This window comes from Staurois parvus, unplaced genomic scaffold (assembly GCF_062004578.1).
Source record: "Staurois parvus isolate SC_StPar_1 unplaced genomic scaffold, SC_StPar_1.0 ptg000276l, whole genome shotgun sequence".
Lineage (NCBI taxonomy): Eukaryota > Metazoa > Chordata > Amphibia > Anura > Ranidae > Staurois > Staurois parvus.
In genome coordinates, this window is record NW_028318072.1 from 2,441,892 (window position 1) to 2,448,241 (window position 6,350).

Sequence of the window (6,350 nt, forward strand, 5' to 3'; positions counted from 1 at the left end):
GTTTTCTTTGAAACATTTGTACCTGCTAATTCCAGGTTTTTCTAAAGCTCTCCATAAGTGGTCCTTGGCTCTTGAACAACTCTTCTGATAATTCTTTTCACTCCTGTCATAAATCTTGTGGGGAGCATCTGATCGTGGTCGGTTTATGGTGAAATGGTTTTTTTCCACATCTGGATTATGGCCCCAACAGTGCTCACTGGAACATTCAGAAGTTTAGAAATCTTTCTGTAACCAATGTCATCAGTATGTTTTGCAACAATAAGGTTGGAAAGTTCTTGAGCGAGCGATTTGCTTTTACCCGTCATAAGTGACACCTTAATAATGAGACACCTTTTTATAGGCCATCAGTTGAGACTGAACCATCTGATTTTGAATTGCACTGATAAAGGGTAGGATTGCTTTCTAATTACTGTCTTTCCATGCCTTTTTGCACCTCCCTTTCTTCATGTGTTCAATACTTTTTCCCTGTGTCATTCTGTTTTATTACACATAACGTAATGACTGAACTTATTTGTTTTGGTTTTTTGTATGTATGGATTGCCTGGCTGCTAAATAATAGCTCCAACAAAATAAAGGAGAGACATAGCTGAATAAAATGTCCATGAGTCCATATATGTAAAATCAATTTGTAATAAAGATTCTTCCATGATTCATGTGTTTTTCTTCTTGTGCTGATATCCCAAACACCATCAAATAAAATAGTGCACATAACATATAGTGCCACCTCAGTGTTCACAGAACTCACCTCAGAGCACATGGAAATGCGCTTTATGATATCAAACAAAAGGATTCTTCACTTTTTCAATCCACAGCCATGTGATAGCAATCAAACACATTTGAGTTTTCAATAGATTGTCATCCAGAGCCAGGGATTGGTCCCTTTAAGGGTGATGGAGGTCACCCATTCCTATCCTTATAAGGGAGCCTCCCATGGTGCAGTTTATACTAATATAAAAATTTATTAAGAAGCAGTAATACACTCACATGTAGTAAATGAAGAAAATGCCATAAAATCATCAGATGCAGGCTTCGCTTGTCAGCTGAACTCACTATTCATGTCTGGCCAGAGCCAAGCTCCTCATTAGGGGCTTGGCTCTGGCCAGACCTGAATAGTGAGTTCAGCTGCCAAATGAAACCTGCATCTGATGATTTTATGGCATTTTATTCATTTACTACATGTGAGTGCATTACTGCTTCTTAATAATTTTTTTTTTTTTCCCCATAAAGTTTATTAGGGAAATACAAAACATAACATACAGTTGGTACAAAAAGTAAAAGGGGAGAGGGAATGGAAGGCAGACATAAAGTCAGAAAACATAAGCCATACAAAAGAAGGGTATCATGAGCTTTTGACATGGACAATCATCACAGGTCATACAGAATAATAATAAAAGTGGTAGTAAGCGGATAAGAGGTAACGAACAACCATTATACACAGGCAGGCATAGAATACTTGAGCACCATAAAAAGGGCATCTGAGGGTCTCAAAACAAATACAGGCATTTATTGCCCCATGGGTCCGGATAGGAGGACAAGTGCAAAAAAAGGGGACACTGGACAAACTGTGGGATAAAAGGGGGCTGCGGTGTGGGATGTAGGCTCGGATTACCCGTGTGCAGGAGGAAGACTATAGAAAAACCATAGGCTCGTATGGTGCTGTCTCTGTATGAGTATGCAACACCAAAGGGCAATGTGAAAAGGACAGGAGGAGAAGGGAGAGAGAAAAAAAAAAAGGAGGGGGGGGATTAATAATTTATGACCATTGTGAACAGACTATGAGCGTGGAAATGTGTCAATCGGGTATAGTGGACTAAAAGGTATCACGCTTCAACCTACAAAGAAAGGGGGAAGGAGATGTCGGAATGTCTTAAAGAGTAAGAAGTGAAGGAAGGGATTTGGTTAGGAAATGTTCGGCACTGGATCAGGTGGAATGGCCCATAAGGGAACGAAATTCAGATGTTGTTTGGAAGTGAATCCAATAAGCCCAGGTATGGGAGAATTTGGTCGGGGTATCTTGTGACAAAGCAATCAGTTCTTCCATCTCTGCCACTTTTCCCAGACCTATGAGCCAATCTCGTATGGAAGGAGTGTGGGTGGAGCCCCATAGTACCGGTAGGCAAAGTTTAGCCGTGTTGATCATATGCATAGCCAGAAATTTAAAATTAAGGCGTCTGGGGAGAGAGGAGTGGTGAAGAAGAAATTGAGCTGGAGAAAAGTCGAGGGATAAGGTGGATACAGATACGGCAATCCGATGAACCTCTCGCCAGAGGGGCTGAATAATCGGACAAGACCACCAAATATGGAGAAGTGACCCGTCGGGTGTCCCACATCTCCAACATTTGTTAGGCTGGGAAGGATTGTAGCAATGAATTCTAGAAGGGGTGCAATAACAACGGGAGGCCAATTTGTAGCCATTTTCTTGCATTGAAACATCGAGCAAGCATTTATGAGCGTAAGAAAATATTAGGTCCCAGTCTGAGGAGGTCTATTTCCAGGTCTCTGCCTCATGCTCGACATGATGGAAGGGAGCCATGGTTCCCACCGCCAACCAAGAGGAGGTACACTACTGAAATCAGATGCCTCTGGGGTTCAGTTTTAGAACAAATGAATTCAAAGGGGGTAAGAGGACGAGTCCAATTTTGACATGGTTCATGTGTTTGAAGAAAATGTCTAATTTGGAGGTAAGCCCAAAAGGGAAAAGTGCGATCCATCATGCTACCTACCAACGTAAATTTTTATATTAGTATATACTGCACCATGGGAGTGTCCTTTGTTCCCTTTTAAGGATAGGAATGTTTGACCTCCATCACACATTCTATTATCAAGCAGCGCTACATCACTTCTTTATTTTTAATTTGCTTTACTATTGTGGGAACACAATTTGATGTTAGCAGCAGCCACTATCATCACACTATTTTTATTTTCCTTTCTGCTTGTGTGCGGGTTTTTTTCCCCTCTCATTATTGAGGTAGTGCTGGGGTTTCACTCCTATATGGGTTGTTACTGACGTGGTGAAAATTTCCAATAGCACTTTTAGAAATATATTTACAGAGGAAAAATGGTGACATGTTCAATACTTATTTTACTCACTGTATATCCATAGCCCGGGCAATACCTTTTTTGCGGCTTTTTATTTTCTCTTCAATCAAAAATCCTGCTATACCACTGCTTGAGCTGGTCTGTACATTACAGCTATCCAGAACATCCCTTTCTAAGCCTGACTTTAAGTGCTGGACCTGGACCTTGCTGGACTAGATGTTGAGAAGCTAGCCTGGAATGTGACCTTTGTGCGCATATGCCATCTCTCAGACATTGTGTACTGGTGTTTTTCGGGTCCAGTGCCATGGCTTTAATTCATTGCTTGCCCTGTCTCTAAGGACTAACTTTGTGAGCTGGTTGTTTAGGTTGAGAACTGGAACTGCCTAATTATACTTCTGCTTTTAAATATCCCACTTTCCTTTAATTTTACTGTGGAAAGTTTTAATACTGCTGTCATCATCTACTGGAGGATTGAAGGAAGTACCTTTCTGCTACTGCTCCAGCTTGTACAAGTTCCATGAAATTACAATAATCAGTCTGTTCCTACTGCCTGCCTACAATGACCTGGTCACCATAGCCTGCCCAACCCTGCATCAGCTTCCAAGCTGCTGAGTTCATGAGTATTTCAGGCTTTGCCTCTGTACATGTAGCTGTGTTGCTTGCCACCTTGTGGTACAGCATGTCTGATTCCAGACACGGGGAGGGGTGGCCAGTCCTGCTGTACTAGGTGCCTCCAGCTCACACACCATTAATATCTCCATTGCCTGTAGTGTGTCTACTGATTTGACCAATGCCTGCAATCTTGCTCTCTGATAGAATCTGACCGCTTGAGTCTTCCCTAGCCTACTGCAGTCATGCAGGATTTTATGGGACAAAAAGATCAAGGATACTGAGTACCAGTGAAACAGGCATGACCAGAAATGTGTGGACTCGCATAGAACACCAGGCACAAGGATAATGTAAAATATAATTTATTAATAATAAAGTAAATAAAAAATATAAGTGCACCAGAATTGCATAAACCAAAGAATCTAATAAGCAAGTGAACAAACAATGAACAACTACCTAAACCAAATATATATACGGAAAGCAGGGTATGAGAAGTGTAGTCAGTGTCAGAACCAAAGCTATACATGCAAGATAAGGCAGAAGGAGCAGGGAGCAAGCCAGGATAGGGAGAGGGTATACAGGAGTAGGAACATGAAGGCAGGCAAGGAGTCAGGATGCAGGAAACGCAGGTCAGAGGCACATGAACAAACACCAAGGCAAGGGGAATAGCACAAGTAGAGCTTAAATAGTCTTTCTGCAGCAAGCATCAGGTGCTGACTGATTACTATGAGCTTCTGGCTGCTGAGGGACACCTGCTGGTAGATACAATACCGGAAATGCAGCCTATAGTTCTGGGAGTCACAATGCCACCAGCAGGTGAAAATCCCTGACGGTTCCTCCCCTCTAAGGAGCGGTCTTCTACCAGCCATAGTAGTATACACTGCTCCAAAAAATTAAAAGGAACAATTTTTAATCAAACTCCTGGGATATTGATTTGGTTAGTTAAGTAGCAGAGGGGGTTGTTAATCAGTTTCAGCTGCTTTGATGTTAATGAATTTAAGAACAGGCGCACTAGATGGACAACAGTGAGATGACCCCCAAAACAGGAATGGTTTTACAGGTGAAGGCCACGGACATTGTTTTTCCCTACTCGTCTTTTCTGACTATTTTTCACTCGTTTTGCATTTGCCTAGTGTCAGTGTCACTACTGGTAGTTAGAGGTGATACCTGGACCCTACAGAGGTTGCACAGGCAGTCCAACTCCTCCAGGATGGCACATCAATACGTGCCATTGCCAGAAGGTTTGCTGTGTCTCCTAGCACAGTCTCAAGAGCATGGAGGAGATTCCAGGAGACAGGCAGTTACTCTAGGAGAGCTGGACAGGTCCATAGAAGGTCCTTAACCCATCAGCAGGACCAGTATCTGCTCCTTTGTGCAAGGAGGAACAGGATGAGCACTGCCAGAGCCCTACAAAATGACCTCCAGCAGGCCAATGGTGTGAATGTCTCTTACCAAACAATCAGAAACAGACTTCATAAGGGCCCAAACTCCTCTACTGGGCCCTGTGCACACTGCCCAGCATCATAGAGATCAATTGGCATTTGCCATTGAACACCAGAATTGGCAGGTCAGTCACTGGCGCCCTGTGCTTTTCACAGATGAGAGCAGGTTCAGCCTGAGCACATGTGACAGACATGAAAATGTCTGGAGAAGCCACGGAGAACATTATGCAGCCTGTAACATCGTTCAGCATGACCGTGTTGGTGGTGGGTCAGTAATGGTCTGGGGAGGCATATCCATGAACAGACACACAGATCTCTACAGGCCAGACAATGGCACCCTGACTGCTATTAGGTATTGGGATGAAATCCTTGGACCCATTGTCAGATCCTACGCTGGTGCAGTAGGTCCTGGGTTCCTCCTGGTGCAAGACAATGCCTGGCAAAAGTATGCAGACAGTTCCTGGAGAATGAAAAAATTGATAGTACTGAATGGCCCCCACGCTTGCCTGACCTAAATCCAATAGAGCACATCTGGGATATCATGTTTCAGTCCATCCGACACCGCCAGGTTGCACCTCAGACTGTCCAGGAGCTCAGTGATGCCCTGGTCCAGATCTGGGAGGAAATACCCCGGGACACCATCGGTCATCTCATAAGGAGCATGCCCCGATGTTGTCAGGCAGGCATAGAAGCATGTGGAGGCTATACAAACTACTGAGTACCATTTTGAGTTGCTGCAATGAAATTTCAGCAAAATGGACTAGCCTGCTGCATAATTTTTTCACTTATGATTTTCTGGGTGTCTTTGAATTCAGTCCTCTGTATGTTGATATTTTTCATTTCCCTCAAACGATGGGGCATCCTTACATTCCTAACACATTACATAGTCCATATCAGTATGGATATCCAGCATGATATTTTTCTTAACGTTTGTATTAAAATCCAGCTGAGCAGTAGGCATAGAGTCAATGGAATCTAGCTGGGAAGTAGATACAAAGTTAGTAAAACTGCCCAGGTGGCAGGCACCTACAAGATCAGGCTGGTCATTGGGCAGAGGAGCATCAGGGAGCACAGGACCACCAGAGGCACAGGAGGCATCAGGTACAGGATGACCAGCCTGGGCATCAGATAAAGGACCCTCTGGCTGGGCATCAGGCACAGTACCGCCAGGCTTGACAACAGGCAGAGGAGCATCAGAGACAGGCTGGACATCAGGCACCGGACCTTCAGAGGCAGGCTAGACATCGAGCACTGGACCAT